This window comes from Bos grunniens, chromosome 20, assembly GCF_055505025.1.
Source record: "Bos grunniens cultivar Pamir isolate PY7600 chromosome 20, Bosgru_T2T1.0, whole genome shotgun sequence".
In the NCBI taxonomy this organism is placed as follows: domain Eukaryota; kingdom Metazoa; phylum Chordata; class Mammalia; order Artiodactyla; family Bovidae; genus Bos; species Bos grunniens.
In genome coordinates, this window is record NC_141184.1 from 10,469,978 (window position 1) to 10,496,899 (window position 26,922).

General features: G+C 38.0%; 1 protein-coding gene across 3 annotated transcripts in view; it reads right to left on the bottom strand.

Moving 5' to 3' along the window:
• CTNND2 (catenin delta 2) overlaps window positions 1-26,922 on the bottom strand; it is a 1,106,103-nt gene that overhangs the window by 885,888 nt on the left and 193,293 nt on the right. The window lies entirely within an intron of this gene.

Genomic DNA, 26,922 nt, shown 5'->3' on the forward strand with positions numbered 1-26,922 from the left:
GAGCAAACTGTGGGCAAGATCTCCCAAAGAGATCTTTATTAGAAAAAGAAAAGATGGAAGCAGCATAAAATGGAAAAATAAAAGATGAGAGAAATAATTCAATAAGCTAAAAACCATTTATGTAGCCTGATCCGATTTGCATAAATATGTATGTATATGTGGGCATGGGAAGGCAATACCTTACATGAAACATTTGAAAATATAAAGATATCTGAGTCATGAGCTAGAGGAAGGAAAGGGAAATTTCTACTCTTATTTTCATATAGGTTCATTTTAATTCTCTTGAAATATAATTAAAAAAAAAAAAAGATCTGAGTTGACCTTAGTCTCTGGAGAGAATGGACAACTCTCCAGGGAAGTACTGCAATGCTGCATCAAATCTGAACCTTTACCCTATCCAGCCCCTGCCAAATGCTCATCCTCATGTGCTCAGTACTCCCCTGGTCCTTATCCAGCCCGCACTGTGCCATGCCCTGAACTGCTCCCCTGCAGTAACAAGCAAACTCTCCTCTCTCTTTTCACTACCCCCCAGGCTATGGTAGACTTTTGGGTATACCCCCTGATATATGTCTTCTGGTGTTCACATTTCATGCAATACTTTCCTCTTGAGCATGAGCAGCACATGGAACTTGCTTCTAACCAAAAAAATATGGCACAGAGAAGGTATGTTCTATCTGTGACCACACTATATTACTAAGACTCTTCTTGCTAACAGGCGTGCTCAAGAGACTCCTGGCTGACTTGATGAGGTAAGCAGTCATATTGGGATACTTGACGTGGCCAGAACTATGGGTGGCTTCAAGGAACAAAGGCACTGTCCAGGCTCTCACTGACTGGTAAGTAGTAATGGACTCTCAAACCCATAGGTATGAGGAAATGAATTCTTCCAATAACCTGAGTGCTCTAATACTTTGGCCACCTGATGTGAAGAGCTGATGGCCAAAAACGCTGATGTTGGGAAACACTGAAGACAAAAGGTGAAGAGGGTGGCAGACGATGAGATGGTTGGATAGCATCACCAACTCAATGGACATGAACTTGAGCGAATTCCAGGAGATACTGGAGGACAGGGAAGCCCAGTGTGCTACGTGGGATCACAAAGAGTCAGACACGACTTAGTGACTGAACAACAGCGATAACCTGAATGAACATGGAAGCAGATTCTTCCTCAGTTGAGCGTTCAGATGAGAACCCAGCTCAGCTGATACTTTTATTACAGAGATGTGAATTTCTGACTAGAGGACCCAGTTAAAGCATGCATGAACTTCTGACCTGCAGAAACTGAAGTCATACATGTACTGTTTTAGTCAAAAACAAAGTAAAGACAAAATGCTGAAACTGTTTCCTTTGGTATGACCTGAATCATGGTGCTAAAACATGAGCAGGCCAGGCAAGAAGAATAAGGAGGACTTTTCAAGATCTGTGCTCCCCAAATACTTTTAAAACATCAAGTTCATTGATGCAAATTTTATATTCAGTAAAATTAATTCTTTTTAAGAGAAAGATTAAACAATGTTAACAAACATCCAGAGTTGTATAAGGACCACCATAATCAAATATAGAATACTGTTAGCACCCCAAAGAACATCCTTCAGTCTCTCTATCACCAGGACTCCCCAGTACCCAGGTATCCACTACATGTTTTCCATCTATAGTTTTGTCCTTTTGTGAATGCCTTGTAAGCAGAATCATGCATTATGCAGCCTCTTTTGTCTGTCCCCTTTCACTCAATCTAATGCTTTTGAGATTCATCCAGTTGTTTCATGGATTAGTAACTCATTCCTTTTTCATTCTGAATTTGTTTCCCAGGAAGTTCCTAAGATAAGAAGGTGAAAAGTAGGCATTCCATCACTTTTGACAACTGTGACTTCAGAAACAGAGCAGGCTTGCTAGCCCCCTTCTCCTCCCGATATGTATAAGCCTAATGAGGTCTTGTAGAAAATCCCCCATCTCCACTCAGAAGCAGAATGATACCTCCCACCTCTGCCGTCTGAGTCTCAGGGAAGTGATCCAACTGGTAAAAAAAAACCTCAAACAAATCCAGAATTCTAATGAAAAGCAGTCTGGAAAATGTATCTTTACCTTTCCAGCCTTAGAAGTCCAGGAAAAATTCGCTTCCATTTTTATCTTTACTTCAAATATGGTCCAAAGCTCAAAACTGGGAACAAAGGCTATGTGAATGACATAGCACATAATAAATGTTAAAAGTTCAAGTTTTTAGATTCATCTTAAATATAAATAGAAATTTTAATGTTCTCTTTCCACTCTCTCTGTTATGGAAGTCACATTATTTTAAACCCATATTTTAGATTGGTAATAATTTGTGATAACAAAGTCTATAAATTTAAAAGAGACTCTGCCTAAAAAAAGAAAGAAGAAAAGTGTCAGAAAACCTTGAAGGTCTTCACATGCCTTCACTGTAGATAACTCTCACTGTCTGACTCTCATTAACCTCTTAGAGCCTTTGTTTCTACATCTTAAATGTAAAATGATAGAGTTAAATATTTTTAAGAACTTCCAACTGCAAGTCTCTCTATTTTGTTAATTCTAGGACACTAGTTAGGACATTAAATAATAAGTTACATATGTCCAGAAGAATTACATTAACATGATTAAAAATATGTTTTAAAGGGTGATTTTTTTTTTTTTCTTTAACCTAAGGAATAGCTAAGTAGGTTCATCAGTGGTAAATGTGAAAATAAGCAGTGGCGACTAATCAGCTATATTTCTTTTCTAGAATAATACAAAACGTGCCCCAGCTTCTTAAGGAAGGGAAGCCATTAAACATTACCAAAGGAGGCTGAAAACTCTCCTACAGCGAAAAGCTTTAAGTAAGAAAAGATTACATCCTTCTGCAAGGGTTTAATTATGGCTCTTTCCAGACATTAGAGAGATTCTAGTACTTCTAATAATTATAATAACACTAACTGTGATTCTTTTATTTACATACTGATATATCTGCTGGGATATGTTCTTCTGAACAATCTGAACAGCAATGTCTAAAATCTAGGGGTTTATCTTCCTTGCATGATAAGGCTGGAAGTGTTTAGTCCAGAACTCCATGCTGTGGCTCAAGGACGCTGAAGACCCAGACTCTACCTTTTTATTATTATTATTTACGAACTTCTTTTTGGCTGTGCTGGGTCTTTGTTGGTGTGAGGGCTTTTCTCCAGTTGTGGTGAGTAGGAGCCACTCTCTAGTTGCAGAGCACGGGCTTTAGGGCACGCAGGCTTCAGTAGGTGTGGGTGTTGGTGTTAGGGCTTTTCTCCAGGTGTGGTGAGTAGGAGCCACTCTAGCTGTAGAGCACGGGCTTTAGGGCACGCAGGCTTCTGTAGGTGTGGGCTCACTAGCTGTGACTCCTGGGCTCCAGAGCACAGGATCAGCAGTTGCGGCGCTCGGGTTTAGTTACTCAGTGCCATACGGGATCTTCCAGGATCAGGATCGAACCCATGTCTCCCGCCTTGGCAGGTGGATTCTTCACCACTGACAGGCTTTATCTTTCTTGACACTTTCCCATCCTGGGGGTGCTGCTGGCCAACTGAGAGCCATGAACTGCTGTTGTAGTTCCAGGCATTGGTCCACAGCTGAGGCAGGAATACTGGGGCAAGGGCAGTACACTGAGCATTATAGGAAAGCAAAAACTGTCTCAAAAAACTCAGCGCGTTTATGCTGTTATTTCTTAGATATATGTCAGCCTCACTACAGAGGATTCTGGAAGATAAAATTCAGCTTTCCCATTTTGATAGCAAAGGATAAAAGGGGAGAAGGCGGTGGGACTTGAGCTATCAGTAGTGTCTGGCGGAGACCTCAAAACTTCAAAGAGTTTTTACGTTTTTTCAGGCTATCAGCAGCTAGGGTTAACTCCCAGTTATATATAGGCAAGAATTATCTTTTATTCAATGATTACTGACTCTGGGAAAATGCTCAGCTACATTGTGACATGGTGTGTCTGTGTTTCTTTGTATAATTTAATCATGTAAAAGCTTCTCTTTTCTCTGATGTGTTAAGACACTTGTCAAAACGTCAGATAAAATAAGATGATGAACTAATACTGCATTCCAAAATGGTACACACTAATGCCAAGCACTTTTGGAGTTATTTTTGTTTTTCTTCCCGCTTACGAAGAACATGCAGTGAACTGCAAAAACAATGTTCAAAGTTAAAATTCATACAGAAAGGAGAAAGAGCAGCCCAGACAGAACTGTTTCCAGCATGTTTGAAATGGTATTCAGATTATGTAAAAGAATACAAATGCTGTTGTCAATTAGTATAAGATCGGCTCTTGTTAATATAAACAAATTTTGTAAAGAACACTATTTTAATATTAAATTCATGTTCTGTAAGCTAAAACATTCTGCAGTGAAACTTCTATCTATGTATATTTAAAAAATAGAAACTATGCTTATTTCAATAAGATTAAGCAGAGATACTATGAAAATCATACTGGTAGATTATAACCAAGAGGAGCTTATTCAGGAAAACGCCTGTAATATTTCACTTAAAATCCATGAATGCTGTGTATTCTGTGACACATGGAATATAGATAAATCTTCCTTGTAGAATTAACCTAAACCCAGAGGGCTCTTTCAAGCTGGTGAGAGAAGAGACATACACAGATAAGGCAAATACCAATTAGAAAGTACCATGGGTCCCAAGAGGGGTGGAGGCAAAAGAGAGATGATTGTTCCTTGGGGAGGCTTTGGGGAGCCAAGAACAATTAATTTGGATCTCGACCAGCTTTGCTCTGTCTCTATGTCCTAAATCACCTGGAGATTTAGGCTAAAAGGATGCACTAACCCCTCCTCTGGTTAACTGGTTGGACTGTTAACATCCAACCAGTGGCCAAATCCCATCACCTTCAGCTCTCTCATCCCACTTCACTCCCCAGGCTACTTCCTTGGGAGAGGGGATTGTTTTCTCTCTCCTGGAGTTTTCCAACAATCATATGCTTCTCAGTAAGGGCCCTGGGGTCATTTTTTTCCCCAAAGGAAAATCTGATTATAGTACTCCCTTTCTTTAAAACACCACCACCACCATGACCACGACCATCACCTCTATTGTGATTTGTTCACTGTCTACAGAGCAAAAGGACAAATCCTTGTGATTGAACACACTGTCTTACATGATCCCTAGGGAAATGGCCCAGCTCTCAAGTTGGAAGGATGGAAAGGATGATCCGGAAAAATAAAATAAAAGCCCTGAGCCTTTTGATTTCCTTGGTAATCTCATCTCTCTGGTCCTCATGTCTGCCTGTTGATACCAGGCAGCACTTAGTGCATCATCTGGTCCCAGAATTCCTCTGATGTCAAGTGCAAACAACCCTGCTAGTGCCTGATGGCAAATTTAAACTCACTGCTTGCTCTCCAGAGACCACAGATTTTGCCCTTGGATGGCCAGTGGGAGTGTGCCACACTGGTTCTAGTCTGGAGACCAGACACAGAAGCCTGAATGACTGGACAGAAACAAGAAGAGGGGGTTATTTGGAAACACTTTCATAGTCAATCAATTCTACTTCTAGGGGAACATTATCCACCAGGGACACACAGGGCTTCAATAAGTAAAAGTAATAAACCTTGTCTTTGAATAGTATTGTTAGGATTATTTCTTTGATTTCAGCAAACCCACAGAGAAGCAAACCCAGTCTATATGATCCACATAGCACATTTGTTATAGTTTTTATCCTACAATGCTGTCAGTCATACATACTATTATATACTTCTTGAAAGAGACACACATTCTCACTTGTCTTTCCAGTTCTGGCATATAATATCACAATAAATGTTTGCCGATTGGTTAAGTCTATATATATTAATAGTTGAATGAACAAATAAATGAATTTTCTCAGGAAATCGTGTATATCTAATTTTCTGTTTCTTTTTCTATATGATGTAAAAGTACAGCATGTTTCTTATAAAGCTCCTCAGTTGTTCTTAAAATTCCAGCTCAATAAATCTGAAGAGATACACGGATTAAGTTTAATTTTAACTGGATGAAATCTTTCAACAGTTCTAAGGTTGAGAGCTCTCAGGTTTATCTCCCAGGTTTGAGATACAAAACCAAAGTTGTGTAAATAGATTAAATACTTCTTGGAAGTTAAAAAAAGATGGAGTTAAAGGTTAAATAGTTGTGAAGCCTAAAAGAGTTTTCCTGCATACTGACTTCACACATAGCAAAAGCAACATGAAGGATGTCTGAACTTTCTCCTTCATCAATTTATCCCCAGAAATTCTCTAGGGCAGATCTTGTGGGGGAGGGGAGAGAATTTGAAGAATATCAACCACAAACTTGAACTTTATGTAATTAGTGTTTTCAGCAAATACCTTACGTTGTTCCCCTCTCCAGCAACCACAGCTGAAGCTTGGGACAGTGGGTCACCATAAGAGCATATAGTCAGTGGACAGAAGAAGGGTAAGGATGTGACATTAGCACTAAGGTTTTTGCAAATTTACTCTTTTATTCTTTGCCATGGCAAAACAAAATACAATGCCATCTTATCCATTGGCAATTAACTTTAAACATATGAAGGCAAACAAGTTCTCATCCCCGGTCACTCCATGTAACCCATATAGATGCTACTCTTTACATTTAAATGTCTTTCTCATTGACTTAGTTCTCAAAGTGGTACCCTTGAGATTCACATTCTTTTTACCCACAACTGGTCCTATTTGATGATACTGTTTATAATGTAATTGGCATAGTCCTAATTTTAACTTGGAGAGCATTTTTATCACTGGCCACTTACAAACAAAAATGTATTTTTGTCCATTTCAATTGGTTTAACGCCAAGTTATATTACATAAACACTCAGGTTTTATTGTCTTTTAAATTAAAAGTGAAAGTAGATATTCTGAGGCTAATATCACATAAAATAATATTTCATATTTCTTGTGTATTTACTACATATCATGCACTGTTTTAAGCTCTCTACAAATTAACTTTGAAATTCTCACAACCTCTTATGAGGTAGATAGTATTATCAATATATGAACAGGTGAGGAAACTGAAAGAGAGAGGGGTTAAATGAGGCAATAAAATATGCATTACAACACTTTTAGTTATGGATAACTCTTCCATCTTGAGCATTCATGCTTTGCTACATATTATCCACATGGGATTAGGCAAATTATCTTACCTCATTAAACCTCATCTGTCAGATGGCCATTACAATTGTATATGCTTGTAACTGGGCAGGATTAATAAGATAATGTGTATGCACAGTGCCTGGCCCAGAGTAAGTCTTCAGTGATTTTCAGTTAACGTTGTCATGACTAGGAATTCAAGCACTGATCTCTAGCCTTGGATCTGAACTAATAATTGGTGTAATTTTGGAGAAGATACTTAAGCCCTGTGTTTCCCAGTTTCTTTACCTGTGGAGTGAAATGAGCTAAGCTTCCTCCACTGACCACATCAGGAGCACAAAATCACATCAAACAATGTTTGCAGAAGGTCATCTGTAAAGAACTATATCCATACAAACTATCACTTTTATTAAATCAGCTGGAAGAAAATTGCTTTAACCTTTCATTCTACAATTACCACTTCAGGTGAGTTTCAGGGTCCTTGAGCTCACACAGCTAAATGTTTTCACAACATTTTTAATGGCAAAGTGGGAGATGATTCAAAAAAAGAAAAGAACAGCTTTCCAGAATACATTCAACAAAGCAACTCTCTGAGTTTGTCGTGGGACACAGGTCTGTCTCGTCAAAGTTTTACAGCCCTTGTTTCTATAATGATGGGTGAAATTCAGTAAATTTAGTGATCCTACAAATAACACACAGACATCAAGAAAAATTTGAAATACTTTCAGTGTTCTTAATTCACTAAAGGAAATAGATGTTAAGATAAAAATAATTTTATAAGATAATTTAAATAAAAACATTATAGTGCTGAGAAGATCAAACTATGATTAAATATGCTACGCTAAGTCGCTTCAGTCGTGTCCGACTCTGTGTGACCCCATAGACGGCAGCCCACCAGGCTCCCCTGTCCCTGGGATTCTCTAGGCAAGAAAGAACACTGGAGTGGGTTGCCACTTCCTTCTCCAATGCATGAAAGTGAAAGCTGAAAGTGAAGTCGCTCAGTCATGTCTGACTCTTAGCGACCCCATGGACTGCAGCCTACCAGGCTCCTCCATCCATGAGATCTTTCAGGCAAGAGTACTGGAGTGGGGTGCCATTGCCTTCTCCGAATTAAATATAAATTCTCTCATTTATTTTAAACTCATTTTCTGATGGTGTTGAGTAAATGGGTAAAATTTAATATTTTTAAAAACTAGAGATAAAAGCATTGTTTTTCTATATAGCAACCAATGAAATAACACTAAGCAGTCATTCATTCCAGAAACTAGAGTTTAGTAACTTCCCATAGTTGTCATATTTAATGGCTTAACATAAGTTCAAAACAAATCCTAAATATATTGGTTTGAGAAGAAAATTTGTATAAAGTTAATTTTTGATTAATTATATATAGTAGTGAAAATGAGGAAATGGTACCAAAACAGTGTATGAAAGTAAGATTATTTCATAATAATTCCTTCTATATGAGCTTTATATCATGCTGAAGATAAATAAAAATAAAGGTATCATCTCAATCACTGCAGAAGAGGTATGTACACACAGTTGCAAATTAGATTAAAAGAAAGAAAAAAAAGTGAACTTTAGATATTTTATATCTTTCTGTGAAAAAACAATATATGACCAGGTAGAAATAGTAAATATAGTCAGTATCTTATTTTCTTATTTTAAAATGAAGAAAAAGAACATGAATGGGCTATCTCTCCAACACCATTGGCTGTCTACGCTATTCTTATGAAGGCTGAGTTAAAAGTTATTTACTTTTGGAGAGATGGTTAGCATGTAGATACAAGATACAAGCACTAAGATGTCCAAATATGCACGTATCCAGGAGGGTTCTTTTTGTAGTATTTTCATCAGAAAGATAAGCCCTCTATACCAACAGTCATAGTATCATTAGAATATCTGAAAACAGCTCCAATCCAATAGGGAGAAATAAAATTTAACACAGAGTGACAATTTTGCATCTTTCCTAGGGCAAAAATTAGAAGAAAATGTGTGATGGATCTGAAGACTAAAATGGTCTGAAAAGCACAATCAATAAAAACTAAACTGGCCATCTCGACCTACAATTCTCCTGCAGAGGGGACCCAGGAAGCACCCTGAGGATTTCAGTTCAGTTCAGTTCAGTCGCTCATTCTTTTCCGACCCTTTGTGACCCCATCAACTACAGCACGCCAGGCTTCCCTGTCCATCACCAACTCCCAGAGCTCGCTCAAACTCATGCCCATCAAGTCAGTGATGCCATCCAACCATCTCATCCTCTGTTGTCCCTTCTCCCACTTTCAATCTTTCCCAGCATCAGGGTCTTTTCCAAGGAGTCAGTTCTTCCCAACAGGTAGCCAAAGTATTAGAGCTTTAGCTTCAACATCAGTCCTTACAATGAATATTCAGGACTGATTTCCTTTAGCATTGACTTGTTTGATCTCCTCTCAAGAGTCTTCTCCAACACCACAGTTCAAAAGCATCAATTCTTCGGTGCTCAGCTTTCTTTATAGTCCCACTGTCACATCCGTATGTGACTACTGGAAAAACCATAGCTTTGACTGGAAGGACCTTTGTTGGTAAAGTAATGTATCTGCTTTCAAGTTATACACATTTAAACAGGTCAGGTCTGTGACCAAACTGTAGGTCTAAGAGCAAGCTAAATGACAGTTTAATTGTGCAATTTACTCCCTCTATTTAATTTTGTTATACAGAAAATATATGTTTGCTCTGAGTGATGGCCTAATTTATTTTTAAAGAAAACTCGAAAGATTTTTCTTGTGATTATATCTGAAAACAAAGTGAACAAATCTTAAGTAAGAGGGTTCCTATGGTGCTAAAACTGGTAGAAAATAAAAAAGGAAATCCCTGCAAAAACGCACTGGCGTCCATCTTTCAGAGAGAGAAACAAATGCTTCAACAAATCTTTAAATGTTTTCATCTTCTTAGGAATGATGACTTAAAAAAATTTTTTTTTTTAATGAACATCGCTCTATTTTTTTAAAGATCATTACCTGAAATTCTATTCAGGTAAGATTACAGAGCCCAAGACTTGTTGCTCCAATTTCTTATTTAATTTAAACACATTATAGAGCAGTGTGGATGTGAACTTGCTCTCAAGGCAAGAAAATTTAGATCGGAATCCACTCTGAAATTTAATACAATCTGAGCAAGTTGCTAAATCTATCACAGTCTTGTCTTCAACATGGGGATAAAGCAACCTTCTTCCCAAATAAGTTGTAAGGATTCAGAAAGCTAAAGAGTGAAAATTTCTCTGAATTATGGTACATAATCCTTAACTGATTACAGTATTATGATTATCATGTAAGAAGCAACAATAATAGCTATGTAAAAATAAAATATCTTAAGCTTTTCAGAGAAGGATTTTTGTCTTAGATTGAATATCCATCTGCTGCCATAAACCCAGGCAGACAGAATTTTTTAAAGATTTAATATCCAATACTCACTGGGCAAGACTTTATTTCATGGCCAGTGAAGATGCGAACTACACTGGCATGCATAAACTCTTCATTTCCTCATTTTACATAAGAATATCACAGGAGACTTTTAAAGGCTTTATTGAACTCTGAAAGCATTACATCTTCAAATTGTCACTGCTCTTATCTGTATGGGTGCAATCTAGTTTTTGAAAAGGAAAAAAAACCTTAAAGGCAGTTTGTAAAAGTTCCTCCTTAATGAATCTTGATTGGCACTTTGTGATGCCTTTTTTTGTTTTTTTACAAATATTCACAAATAATTGACTTAATAGTTACTTTCCAAACTCTCCTCTTAGTCAAACAAGTCTTTTTCCCCAAGAAAGGATCCTTTCAGTTCAGTTCAGTTCGGTCACTCAGTCGTTTCCGACTCCTTGCGACCCCGTGAATCGCAGCTCGCCAGGCCTCCCTGTCCATTAATCTGCTTCCACCATTTTAAAATTAAACGCGAGGTAGCTAACGACATAGTCACATCATGACCTCATAGTTCTTAGCTCTATCTAAAACTTTTAATTTGACCTACTATTTTCTTTCTACATATAATTCCTGACAGTTATTATTTACTTGATTATTTATTCATGCATTCCACCAAAAAATGAAATCATTCCCTGTTATGAAAACAGAAAGCACAGGAGTCTTGATACCAAGAATTTTCCTTTCAGATAAAAATTTTTGGAAAAGGAATAAAATATGTTTCACTAAACTCAGCTATTATCACTGTAAGTATTCCAACAATTTGAATGAAATAGGTGGATTAATTTCATTTACTTCTATAGAACAGTCCAATAGCAATAAGACATCAGAACTCTTGGAATGAATTTGACACAATCAATTCAACCTTGGTGGTTAAGAATGAAATCTATTACTGCTGCTACTCAAATTATTAACTAACAAAATAAGGCCAATTTTCTTCATTGTAACCACTGAGCAAAGAGCAGCCTCTACATGCCAGGTATTATGAAAGGACCTTCATATAGTAAACAGAGGAAGGAAGACTGGAACACTTCCCCAAATATAATTCAAATATTGCTAATGTCCTTGATATTTAAGTAGGACTACCTGGGTTCCTGATTTCATTTTGTGAGAATCCCCATCAGTCTAAGACTTATGCAAACCCTGAAAGTCTTCAGTTGCTCAGTTGTGTCCGACTCCTTATAATCCAATGGACTGTAGCCTGCCAGGCTCCTCTGCTTATGGGATTTCCCAGGCAAAAATACTGGAGTAGGTTGCCATTTCCTTCTCCAGGGATCTACCTAATCCAGGGATCAAGCTCACGTCTCCTGCATTGCAGATAGACTCTTTACCATCTGAGCCACCAGGAAAGTCCAACCTTAGGGCCTAACATTCTTCCAAGTATCTTTGGCTGAACTCCCACTTTTGTAGGAAAGATCTCCCTCATCTCTTAAATACAACAACCACTCCATGTGCAGACCAAGATGAAGAACATAACTTTCTCTTCATGATTTTCCCCAGACTCCTTGATGTCAGACACTGGCTGTGCTGGGACTTCCACAGGCCCGTGGTTTCAGAGGATTTTAAGTCACAGCAACACGAAGGACCTAATTATCAGGAGTTCTAGACACATGTTTCTTTATTTTTTTGAAGAGTTTGACTTAGAAAAGTGAGAGAAAAGATGATCTACATATTCTACCAGAAAGTTAAAATTTAACATAGTTAAGTGTAATCAAGGAGCTTCAAAACACTTCCTACACTCTCTTTTCAGCATTATATTTATAGACCATCTCATGTAATAATCTGGCAATAAGTAAAACTCTAAAAGCTAATTTAATATATATTTTCTTAGCCAAATATCCTCCTCTCTCTCAATTTCTTAAGTAACTAAAGACACTGCAGACTTACTTTTGGGTTTCAGGAATTCATCCAAAGTTTGAGAGGGCATATATGTTTAATTACCAAAGAAAGACTGGTGGAGAGCAATTCACCAAGTCCATATACACTAATTAAAACTATACATTTCCATGAGATCATAATAAACTAACATGTGTTTGTACAAGCTATGTTATAATTTGCACACATTTCATCATAATTCGGATACAAGATGGTCCTTATTCTACTAGGTAATCAAATTTAGTTTTGGAGATTTGTTACATATCTTGACCAGAGCTATTCAATAAACAAATGATGGAAGAATCTGAAGCAAATCTACTGTGCCAAGTATCTCGCATTCTTGCACTATGCCAAATATGGAGCCAAACCCCATACCGATTACAAGTAAACGCTTAAAACAAGATGGGCTTCCCAGGTGGCTCAGCGGTAAAGAATCTGCCTGCCACTGCAGGAGACGTGGGTTTGATGCCTGATCCAGGAAGATTCCACATGCCCTGGAGCAACTATGTCCATGTACCACAACTACTGAGTCTGTGCTTTAGAGCCTGGGAATCATAACTACTGAGTCCACACAACACAACTCCTGAAGACCGCATGCCCTAGAGCCCCTGCTCTTCAACAAGACAAAACAAGCCAAGCCACCAAAGAAGAAGCCCACATACCCCAACAAAGAGTAGCCCCACTCACTGCAACTAGAGAAAAGCCTCACAACAACAAAGACTCAGCACAGCCAAAAATAAGTACAATTATTTTTTTAAGAAATGAATACTTTGCCTCCTGGAGCCACCACTCACTCACGCTGTGCCATGACAGAAGCTCTGAGATTTGAACTTGTCCTTGAAAGCAGCAGAAAAATTTCCAGCCTAGTTACGACAATTGCCTTTCCTCTTAATTATCAAAGTTCATCAAATGTCTTAGCTAAGTCTTTACTGGACTTGCTATGAAGGCAATATTTTCTAAAGCTACACAATAATAATTGGTCTTGTTGCAAGATGCCAAATATGTAAAAGTTTAGAGTACTTGAGACCAGTGGGAAATGTTTCTTAGCAGGTATGACAAATGTGCATATATTCAAACTTGGCCAATATTTAAAAATTACTTGTAATATTTATCTTTAGTGATGGAACACTAGTAAGAAGAATTTATTTACTAGCAAATTGAAAGTCAGATCAGCCATTAAAAAGAATACATTTGAATCAGTTCTAATGAGATGGATGAAACTGGAACCTATTATACAGAGTGAAGTAAGCCAGAAAGAAAAACACCAATACTAACGCATATATATGGAATTTAGAAAGATGGTAACAATAACCCTGTGTACGAGACAGCAAAAGAGACACTGGTGTATAGATCAGTCTTATGGACTCTGTGGGAGAGGGAGAGGGTGGGGAGATTTGGGAGAATGGCATTGAAACATGTATAATATCATGTATGAAACGAGTCGCCAGTCCAGGTTCGATGCACGATACTGGATGTTTGGGGCTGGTGCACTGGGACGACCCAGAGGGAGGGTATGGGGAGGGAGGAGGGAGGAGGGTTCAGGATGGGGAACACAGGTATACCTGTGGCGGATTCATTTCGATATTTGGCAAAACTAATACAATATTGTAAAGTTTAAAAATAAAATAAAATTAAAAAAAATAATAATTAATACCTGGAGAAGCCTTCAGATCATTACAGCTCAGTTCAGTTTAGTCTCTTACTCATGTCTGACTCTTTGCAACCCCATGGGCTGTAGCACACCAGGCTTCCCTGTCCATTACCAACTTCCAGAGATTGTGCAAACTCATGTCCCTTGAGTCAGTGATGCCATCCAACCAGCTCATCCACTGTCATCTCCTTCTCCTCCTGCCTTCAATCTTTCCCAGCATCAGGGTCGCTTCCAGTAAGTCAGTTCTTCACATCAGGTGGTCAAAGTATTGGAGTTTCAGCTTCAGCATGAGTCCTTCCAATGAATATTCAGGACTGATTTCCTTTAAGATTGACTGACTTGATTTCCTTGCTGTCCAAGGGACTCTCGAGAGTCTTCAACACTACAGTTCAAAGCATCAATTCTTCGGCGCTCAGCTTTCTTTATGATCCATGATCTATATGATCTTTAAGATCATGGCATCTGGTCCCATCACTTCATGGCAAATAGATGGGCAAACAATGGAAACAGTGACAGACTTTATTTTCTTGAGCTCCAAAATCACTGCAGATGGGGACTGCAGCTTTGAAAGTAAAGGTCACTTCCTCCTTGGAAGAAAAGCTATGACCAACCTAGATAGTATATTAAAAAGCAGAGATATTACTTTGCCAACATAGGTCCATCTAGTTAAAGCTATGGTTTTTTCCAGTAGTCATGGACAGATGTGAGAGCTGGACCATAAAAAAGGCTGAGCACCGAAGAACTGATGCTTTTGAATTGTGGTGCTGAAGAAGACTCTTTGAGAGTCCCTTGGACTGCAAGGAGATCCAACCAGTCCATCCTAAAGGAGATCAGTCCTGAATATTCATTGGAAGGACTGATGCTGAAGCTGAAACTTCCAATAATTTGGCCACCTGATGGAAAGAGCTGACTCACTGGAAAAGACCCTGATGCTGGGAAAGACTGAAGGCAGGAGGAGAAGGGGACGACAGAGGATGAGATGGTTGGATGGCATCACCGATTCAATGGATATGAGTTTGTGCAAGCTCCATGAGATGCTGAAGGATGGGGCAGCCTGGCATGCTGCATTCCATGGAGTCATAAAGAGTCAGACACGACTGAGTGACTGAAAAACAATGCTGCCACCCATTTTTCAAAAGGGCTGCCATTGATTTTTCTTGCTGATGGATTTCCTGAGAAGGCAGTAATAACTAGTTGTATTTTTTGATACTTTCCTAAATTTGTCATTTGATGGCAGCTCTGTGTTTTATTTTATTTTTATTTTTATTTGGAGATGCGGCAGGCCTTAGGTTTCAGCATGTGGCATCTTTGATCTTTGTTGCAACGTACAAGATCTTTAGTCTCGGCATGTAGAATTTTCTAGTTGTGGCACAGAAAATCTTAGTTGCAGGATGTAGGATCTAGTTCCCTGACCAGGAATCAAACCTCGGCCCACTAAAATGGGAGCTTGGATTCTTAGCCACTGGGCTACCAGAGAAGTTATGATGGCAACTCTTACATTCCTTCTTCTTCTTCCCATCTTACCCCATCCTCCCACCCTCCAACCATACTCTGCAAGCCAGACATCATTGGTTCTTCTATCTGAAACTAATATGACTTGGCTTCTGGGCTCTTTACAGGACTGGGAATGCTGCCCCAGAAATACTGGGGCTTATACCAATTCATGTTTGGGAACTTATCTTTGTCTACAGTATAAATGTACTGCTAAATATTTTTTTTAATATAATACTTAAACATTTAAAAATGTATTATTGATCTGCCATAGGACTGTCTGGTGTGTGTCCTCAGGTTCTCGTCTAGCAAATCGTTTTGGAAAGTTGCCTCAGCCCATGAGGATGGCTCAAATAAATAAGACGGACAAGAACAAGTGATGGCAGAATGTGAAGAACTGGGAGCTCCAGTAGATACAGCCTCTCTGCAATACAATTTGGCAGTTTCTCAAAATGTTGACCTTACAGTTATCAGATGACCCAACAATTTCCCTTTTTAGTTATTTATCCAAGAGAAATAAAAATATATGTCTAGACAAAGCTTACATACAGGTTACTCATATCAACCTTATTCCCAATAGCCAAAAAGTAGAAACAACCCAAAAGTTTATCAGCAGATGAATGGGAAGTGAAATGAAACATATCCACAGAATGGAATATATCTGGAAATAAAAAGGAGTGAAACAGTGATATATACTACAATATGGGTGAAACTTAACATTATGAATTGTGAAAGCAGCCATTCACAAATGATGATATATTTATGATTTTATTTATATGAAATGGCCAGAATAGGAAAATCTACAAAGATAGAAAATATATTGTTTCCTAGGGCCATAAGGTTTGAGAAGAATGGTTGTTAATGGTATAGGAATTATCTTTTTTTTTTGGTAGTTTGAGCATTCTTTTTTTTTATTGTATTTTTTAACTTTACAATATTGTATTGGTTTTGCCATGTATCAACATGGAATTATCTTTGAAGGGACAAAAGTGTTTCAAAATTAAATGGTGGCAACGGCTGTACAACTCTGTGAATAAACCACTGAAACAGGTGAAATGTATGGCTTGTGAGTTATATTTCAATAAGCTGATCTTTTAAAGATACCTCAGGATGTACAGAAACGTAAGATTTAGAAGCAGAGAAAAGTATACAGATGGCCTAATACAATGATTTTTTTATAAGCACAGGGAAATGTCTGAACTGGTCATCTACTGCTATGTAGCAAATCAGCCCCAACCTGGCTTGAAACCACAATGGTTTATCTTGGTCATCGGTGTCCAAGTATCAGACTGCAGCCTGGGCCCCTTGACAGGGAACTCAACAGTAGATGGCTCATTGGAAAGGCTGGCAAGTTGACACTGATGTCGGCCAGAAGTTCAGACATGGCTATGAGCTCAGGGACTGAGCATTTCTGCACACAGCCACATCCACTTTATGGTGACTGGTTTCTAAGAATGAGGATCCCAAGAGAACCAATGAGCAGGTGTACCACCCTTAATGCTCCAGTCTTAGAATTCAGTGTCACTTCCACCATAGTCTCGAGTCCAAATAAAGTGAAGGACAGGGAATATTGAGCCCATTTATCAATGGGAGAGAGTGTTAGACTCACATCAGAAGAAGGTCAAAGACAGGGGAAATAGTGTTGTAGACACTTTTTAATGGTCAATATATTGTCACCTGTCTTAATTCACCATGAGGCAACATTTATATAGGGTCCACATTTCTCACAAGAACAACCTGTTCACTTCTGAAGTGGACATGAAAGTATATTCCAAGTTTATGTTTCCGTGAAGTGTTTTAAGGCCATCTTCACTTGCAAAGTTTTCTCCTGAGAAAATGCTGCAAAATAAACCTTCACCTGAGTTGGGGACATAATAAGGGATTTGCAACAACAGCATTTATGATTACTACTGCTGCATTTCTTATAGGAAATCCTTAGAACATTTTTATATGAAGAATATTTCCTGTAACCCATAGATAAGACTGAAATTATTCTTCTATAAAGTTGTGGACCAGTAAGAGTCTTATGTGTCCAGAAAAGTGCATATAAAGAAGCTCATGATGAAAGGAGGGATAAATTAGGAGCTTTGTTAGGATAAGCCCACACTACCATATATGGGCTTCCCATGTGGCGAGAGTAGTAATCTGCCTGACAATGCAGGAGATGCAATTATCACAGGTTTGATGCCCAGGTTAGGAAGATTCTCAGGAGTAGGGAATGGCAACCCACTCTAGCATTTCCACTCTGGAGAATCCCATGGACAGAGGAGCCTGGTGGGCTACAAGGGCCATGGGGCCATGAAGAGTCAGATACGAATGAGCAACTGACCACATATCATTATATATGAAATAGATAAAAAACAGGGACCTACTGTATAGCACAGGGAACTATACTCAATATTTTGTAATAAGCCATAAGGGAAAAGAATCTGAAAAAGAATATATATCTGGAAAAAGACATATATATAATTGATATACATTGCATATGTAAATCAGATATACTAGATATATATATAACTGGATCACTTAGCTGTATATCTGAAATTAACACAACATTGTAAATCAACAATATTTCAATTATATTTTTAAATTTAATTTTAAAAAAGATGATGTATTTTTTTTAATATAAATTTATTTATTTTAACTGGAGGTTAATTACTTTACAATATTGTATTGGTTTTGCCATACATCAACATGAATCCACCACAGGTATACACGTGTTCCCCATCCCAAATCCCCCTCTCTCCTCCCTCCCCGTACCACATGATGTATCTTATGCAAATACATTAAAAAGCCAAAAACAAAAACAAAAAGGCCCACACATATGCAATACATATGGCATACCATCATTAAACAAACATTCAAAATAAACATACAGAACAACACACGTCAAAATCTGTAGTAATCAGAAGATTTTAATATGACCATATTGAGTTCCATCAGGTGTGAAATGGTGAAAAACCTCCTAAACAGAAAAGAAATATGAGACCAGCAGATGATTATAGTAGTTGGATTGCTCTATCCTCTGGGAAAAGTATGTTTTCAAAGAACAGTTAAAAATGACTGAAAGAGACACTCAACAAATATGAGGAACTTGGTATAATTGCATAGAAACAAAAGGAATTAGATGTTTGTGTGTTTTTTATGAGTGAAGCTGCTGATTTATGTTCTAACAGGGGAGTTGATTGCTTTTTAAATTTTAGATGAAATAAGGCACACAAGTTTAGTTCAAGAAAAAATGATTTTTGTCTGACACTCTGCAACCCCATGAACTAAGCCCTCCAGGCTCCCCTGTCCATGGAATTCTCCAGGCAAGAATATTGAAGTGGGCAGCCATTCCCTTCTCCAGGAGATTTTCCTGACCCAGGGATTGAATCCGAGTCTCTTGCATTGTAGGCCAACTCTTTACTGTCTGAGCTATCAGGTAAGCCCAGAAAAAAGACAATCACCTACATATTTCATGAACGGAGGTTATGTTTCACTTAACATGCCTCCTTTCAAATTGAAAATATCTCACTCCACCCGGTTAAACGAGTTTCAGTTTGGGTTGTTTATAGAGGAAACTGCAATTTGGGGGCCTGGGATTCATCAGAGTAAATGGACTAATTCTGAAACAATATGCAGGCAGCCCACAGGGGAAGACACAGATGCAACACAACCATTCAAAAAAGGATGGAAAGACACGATCAAGCTAACAATGCAGATGAGATCCCTGAGCCACACAACTAAACTAATGGCTCCCATCGCAATTAGATGAAGCATTCACTTTTGCACTACGACAGAACAGGAAAATACTGTAAGTTTATTCATGAATGCACATCCTCAACACAAATGAGTTAAACATGTTCTCTGGGTGTGGCACTCACTTGGGTGCTGGGGACACAGGAAAGAGAGAAGACCTGGTCACAACCATAAATTTATCCATCCCATAAATTAATCAGTAAACTTAGATGTTTTTCAGAAAATAAGCATTTTAACTATTATTCCTACAATAATAGTACTATATCTCTACTACTAAAATATTTCACTTCTGTTAAATCCTGTGACAACAGTGTGCAAAATGTTTTCAATATCAGTCTTCCATACAATCCAGAAAAGCTCCCAGGATAGTAATTTCTTATTTCTATTCTCCCTAAGGGTTTCTCTGGTGACTGAGTGGTAAAGAACCTGCCAGCCAATGCAGGAGACTCTGGAGAAGGAAATGGCAACCCACTCCAGTATTCTTGCCTGGGAAATCCCATTGACAGAGGAGCCTGCTGGGCTACACTGCATGGGGTCACAAAGTATTGGGCATGACTTAGCCAGTAAACAACAACAACAACAACAACTCCCCCTAAAGGTGGAGTCATTTCATTCAGTTCAATTTAGTTCAGTCACTCAGTCATGTCTGACTCTTTGCGACCCCATGCAGCATGCCAGGCCTCCCTGTCCATCACCAACTCCAGGAGTTTACTCAAACTCATGTCCATTGAGTCAGTGATGCCATCCAACCATCTCATCCTCTGTCGTCCCCTTCTCTTCCCACCCTTAATCTTTCCCAGTCTCAGGGTCTTTTCCAAAGAGTCAGTTCTTCACATTAGGTGGCCAAATATTGGAGTTTCAGCTTCAGCATGAGTCCTTCCAATAATATTCAGGACTGATTTCCTTTAGGATGGACTGGTTGGATCTCCTTGCAGTCCAAGGGACTCTCAAGAGTCTTCTCCAACACCACAGTTCAAAAGCATTAATTCTTCAGCATTATGAAAGCCACACTCTTGGAACGTATTACTGTGAAGGACTGAGGTGCTGTCCTGACCTCAGCAGAGATCCCAAATTAGAGAATTTACATTCTAGATTATTTATTTTAAGCATAAACTGCCTCTGGCTTCCAACAGGTCTATAACAGGCAACTGCAGGTCTCTGACCAGTAGTTGGAGTGAATGGTATTATTTCGTAAAAGCACCTGTGTTAGCTAAGGGGTTAGGTTCAAAGCTGATCTTTTGTTTGGGTGAAGGGCTTCAATGCTGTAGAGGTGGTGGGCATGAGTGCTGGCCAGCAGGCCTATTTCTGTCCTGCAGAGGCTTCCAATCCACTCAAAGATTTAAAGACCCTTGGTGGGTGGCCCAGAAGGTGCTAGTGGTAAACAATCCACCTGCCAATGAGGAAGACACAAGAGATGGGGTTTCGATCCCTGGGTGGGGATGATCCCCTGGAGAAGGGAATGGCAGCCCATTCTAGTATACTTGCCTGGAGAATCCCATGGACAGAGGAGCCCAGTGGGCTACAGTCTATGGGGTCTCAAAGAGTCGGATATGACTGAAGCAACTTAGTCTGGTTGATGCCTCAGAATCCTGCTACTCAGAACATGAGACAGCTATGTCCAACTGCTCATGGAATTGCTTGGACTTGCCAACAACTATGGAACAACCTTCAGTTGACTTTTCTGTAATCTAATTTTGAATTCTGAAGATAATTTTTTCCTCCAGGAAGTGTAAGCTACAAAATGCATCTCAGATAGCTAAATCTATTGACTTGTATAAAATAGATTACTACTGAGAACTGATTGTATAGCACAGGAAACTCTACTCAGTGCTCTGTGGTGACCTAAATGGAAAGGAAATCCAAAAGAGAGGGGATGTATGTATATGCATAACTGATTCACCTTGCTATACAGCAGAAACTAATATAACATTGTAAAGCAGCTATACTCTCCAACGAAATTTTTAAAAAATCTACTGACTTGGTGAATAGAACTAGTTAGTATTCACTATGGAAATGTTGAAGATTACTTGTCCAAAGTGATTTGTGCTTGTTTGTTTTGGTCGCATTGATACTGGGTCCTTCTTTCTCCTATTTATTAAGCAAGCGATCCTGGTGGCCAAGAGTAGAATGTGAAAGTCAAAACCTGCCATTAGTGAAAAAGGAGGAGACTGGTCTTCACTTTTCCCTGGCAGCCACTAGATAGCAGGCTCATTTAGAGCCTAGGGCATGAACCTGCACATTCCTTCAATGACTGCAGTCAAATGACAGCAACTTGAACATGATCGATGGGCTGCCTGGGGCATGTTTACCTGTGTTACCGATGCACACCACAGATAATGTCAGTGCAAACCACTGACTCTGAAAAACAGGAATGTTCCAGGAAAGTGATGCTATGGTATTTAACCCCTGGGACTCCCATCACCCCACATTTTCACTACAGATACTAACACTGAGCTACATAAATTCACTGAAGTATGTCTGTTTCCTTGTTGTTCAGCCAATTCTTTGCGACCCCATGTACTGTAGCATGCCAGACTACTCTGTCCTCCACCAGCTCCTGGAGCTTGCTTAAACTCATGTCCACTGAGTCAGTGGTGCTATCTAACCATCTCATCTTCTACCACTCGCTTCTCCTCTCGCCCTCAATCTTTCTCAGCATCAAGGTCTTTTCCAGTGAGTTGCCTGTTTGCATCAGGAGGTTAAGTATTAGAGTTTCAGCTTAGGCATCAGTCCTTCCAATGAATATTTCATGGTAGATTTCCTTTAGGGATTGACTGGTTTGATCTTCTGGCTGTCCAAGGGACTCTCAAGAGTCTCCTCCAGCACCATAATTCGAAAGCACCAATTCTTTAACACTCAGCTTTCTTTATAGTCCAACTCTTACATCTATATATGACAACTAGAAAAACCACAGCTTTGACAATATGGACCTTTGTCAGTCTGTCTGTTTGGAGTCTCACTAATGATTCCTTCAGATTCCAAAAATATATCACAGATCAAGTTGATGTGAAATGACCCACCTCCCTTTTCTGAGTTAAATAAAAGTAACAAAGGCACAGGCAACATCTAACTTGACCTCAGGAAAACTCTGGTCACAGAGAAAACCAGGCTAACTGCTCATTTCAATTCTGTAGCAATTTCTTATATGGTTCCCAGATGGCTCAGAGGGTCAATAATCTGCCTGTAATGCAGGAAACACAGGAGACATTGGTTCAATCCCTGAGCTGGGAAGATTCCTTGGAGGAGGAAATGGCAACCCACTCTAATATCCCTGCCTGGAGGATCCCATGGACAGAGGAGCCTGGTGGGTTACAGTTCCTGGGGTCTCACAGAGTCGGACATGACTGAGCAAAACTAAGCAAGCAAGCAAGCAAACTAAACAGTTTTTTAAGTTTCAATTTCTTTGGTCATAAATAGAAATATTCACAAAATAGTCACCAAAGAAAAGTCACCATAGACCAGTGCATGCTCAATGCATTAAACAGGGCACTCAAAGCAGGTGCACTGCGACATCCCAGAGGGATGGGACGGGAAGGGAGGTGGGAGGGGGGTTCGGGATGGGGGACACGTGTACACCCGTGGCTGATTCATGTCAAAATATGGCAAAAACCACCACAATATTGTAAAGTAATTAGTCTCCAATTAAAATGAATCAATTATTTTTTTAAAAAAGAAAGGTCATCATTTAATTACATATCTGATGAAATAAGTTCCACATTAACATTTTAAAGAAATATGAAATATATATTTTACTGAAATATAAATTTAAAGAAATTTAATATCTGTCCTTTTAAAGAACTCTTTTGGCATTTTGGGATTCTATTTAACAGTGTTTCCTTGTCCTGCTATAATTCCTATGTTTATTTTGACTGTTTCTATCATATTTGGTTCAGTTGCTCTGAACACTAAACATGTTCTTCCCATTTACTCCCTCTAGAATATTCTATTTGTTAATTTTCCTTTCCACACAAACCCTGTACAGGGTGATACCCGAGGAGTTCCTGCTTCATACATCCTGCCTATGGCTCTTATCAGTAATTAATTATGACAGATTTTCTCAGTGAGTTTGCAAATGTTTTTAAAGTCATTCTTAAAACTTTGCTCCAGGCAGCCTCTGTCAAAGTTGACCCAATGATTTATGTACAAGAAAGTATGACATGTCATTTTTTTTTTTCAATCTGAGAAAATGGAATCAACTGAAGAGCTCAATTAATAAGAAAAAAGTTAAATAAAATTATAATATTAAATAATTCCCAGTGCATCCACTTATATAACCATTAGAAAAAAATGTTCTAAAATATTTAGTGATATAAAAATACTTGATATAATATTAAATGTACAAAGTATAAAACATAAAGAAAAACAAAAATGTGCACAAATAATTATATAGTCATATAAAAAAATCTAAGAAGGAAATCCTCCCAAATATAGCAACAATCTCTAACTGCAGTGTTATCCTCAAATAAAATCTGTACATCTACTCCATTTTGAGTTTTTTAAACTTTTCACAATGTGCACAAATCATTTTATAATGGAAAGCTTATTTAAAACTATTAAAATACCACATTTAAAATATTCAATGTGATTTCACATATGAATAACAATGAATTCTAATAACAAATATGAAAGACACAGTAGACACTATAATATCATGTTACAAAACCCCACCTATTAAGAGCTTATCTTCTAACTTAGCATGTAAAGGGTTAGTCCATTTTTATTTTTCCCATTATAGCCTTCAGTCCCCTAAAACCTGAACAAATAACAGCTTCAAAGAGACTAAGCAGACATCAACCAATGAATTAATGCTTAGAATAGAATCTGGGGTTATTAAAAAGATGGATGAGTACATATGTGTCTTGAGAAGAGTTACAAAGTAAAATGTTAAGGCGAAAATTAAGCTTTAGAGAAAAGAACTCAAAATAACTTACAGGCGAGACTAGAATATAAACAAGGGAGCATAGAAGAAGGGAGGCAGACGATGTATTCACACTTGCCGAGTTATCCAGCCATGGCTAAAACCTCCAGCATTAATTCCCCAAATCTTACACAAATAGTTTATGAGCTTTGTTCCTCCTTGATCTCCTGTTTCAATCATCACTTTTGTGATTCAAAGGATCCAGGATCCAAATAGACTTGCTTCAAGCCTAGCTGATCCTATCAGTCTGGTGCCACATAACCACCCTTTCCTTCCGAGTTGGAACTCCAGACCTCTACTTTCACTACCTGCTTGCTTTCTTTGCCATGCTGGAAGACTACACACCCATGTGCTCACTGTAGCTACAACTGGCTCCCCGACTGGGCATGTTATATCTATAAGGCTTTCTGATCCTTGCTGACTCCAGGCTCTTTCCTTTCCTTATTATTAGCTATGTCACCTACCCAGACCCAGTTCAAACAGGCATTCACTGCCCCTAACACAGCTCCTGTTCTAGAAATGAAAAAAGAGTAAAGTCATGACCCCGTCCCTTTTTAAAAAAACTTTCAATCTATATCTGGCTAAAAAAGAAATAAATTTTAAAATTATCAATAAAATAATTCTAATACAATTATGTAAAGTTTAAAAATAAAATAAAATTTAAAAAAATAAAAAAATAAAATTATAGATATTCAGAAAATGAAAAAAAAATAATTCTCATTTTAATTTTGATACACGGAGAAAGTTCAGCTAGTGTCACTATGATCTAATTCTTTTCTTCTCTGACTAAATGAATATAAAGTTCACTAGTCTTTGCAGATAATTCTTCTCCATCTTCTTGACCTTTCCTAAAGGTGTTTTAATTTCCTCTTTTTTCATGGATGATAATTTCGTCATTAGTTTCATAAAATATTTTCCAAAAATATACTTTGGAAACTGATTAGTTATATAGGTCATTTTCCACATTGTGTTACCAGAAACTATTGTTGCAGATCACAGGGACATGAATAATACTGAGAAATTCTGCAGTGTTATGCAGCACTGGAAAAATACCAATTAACTAAGCATTTTATAATGTACTCCTTCCCAATAATACTGCTGTTATACAGAGCTATGTAATTTTAAAGCTATATAAATGTAGACTCTAAGTAAAAATAAAGGCATGCTATCTTAACACATGAGTCAATGTAAATGATCCAGATTTTTTTAGATTTTATGTAAGATAAATATTTTAAAATACTTTTTTAGTTCCTGCATATGATTCGGACATATGCAAAATACTCCACAGTCAGTAGTTCTGCCCATACTGGGAGCTCAGAAATGCCTCTACTCCTACTTCTCTACATTAAACATAATAACAAAAATGATTAAAAGCAAAATAGTCCTGTTTTATTACTTAAAAATTACCAATATCCTAAATCATGATACTGAAAATTTCCTTTGAAAGCAATAATATAATCTTCAATCCTTGTGGAATTTAAAGAACAGGAGACGTTACTGTCGCAATAGAACATCTACAGTTACAAACACAATCAATTTTAAGGAATATGTTTATTGTTACAAACCATTTGGAATTTTATAATATATTGACTAGAGTGTTTTCTTAAAACTTCACCCACAGGTCTTCCCTGGTGGTGGCTTAGTGGCAAAGAATCCACCTGCCAATGCAGGAGACATAGGTTCTATCCCTGATCTGGGAAGATTCCACATGCCTCGGAGCAACTAAGGCCGTGCAGCACAACTCCCGAGCCAGTGCTCTAGAGTCCAGAAACTCCTGAAGCCAGTGTGCTCTAGAACCCATGCGCCATAACCAGAGAGGCCACTGCAGTGAGAAGCCAACACAACGCAACCAGAGAGTGGACACCGCTCACTGCAGCTAGAGCAAAGCCCACGCAGCAACGGAGACCCGTCACAGTCAAAAACAAGCAAATGAACAATTCACCTACAATTTAAAAAAATATTTTATACCTTTTTATATGTGTTTGTCTTATATTTTTAGCTTCATTGCTATACTTGAAAGCAATAATACTCCAAATCTGTGTATCGCCCAGGGAAAGCACAGTTCTAAGCACATAGTCGGCATGTGACAAACACTATTAAATAAACACAACAATATAACACATTTGCATTTACTGTTCTGTACTTAGAATTTTCTATTTAATCTGTTCATTATTAAACATATTTCACTGGTAGAATCATTACAAAAAACACATTTATCTGTACCATAATAATTTACAAAGATCAACTATATGAGCTCTAAAGTTTTCCAAAAATCTAAAGGTTTTTAAGAAGCATCCCATGGAAGAGGATCTGAAAAAGGATATGTCAATAATATATATCTGAATCACTTTGCTCTATACCTGAAAGTAATACAACATTGTAAATTAACTATACTTCAATTAAAAAAAAATAATTAACAAAAGCCCCCATGATTTTTCTAGCTTATATAAGAAGACCCTTTAGACACCAGCTTTGAAAGCATATGATGGTCAAATTAAACACTGATCAACTGAAGGGAAAGAAAAAAATATATTTTAAAACAGGTACAGTTTTAGGAAAGTCATGGTTTTCCTAAGAGCAAAGTAGTATACATATTGATTTAAGATAAAATATACAGATCAACATTACTTAGAGCAAGTAAATGTAAATTCTTGTCTAATACTACAGCCCAGCATTGGAACAATTTTTTAAAAAAAACAAAAACAAGAAAATGAAGATCAG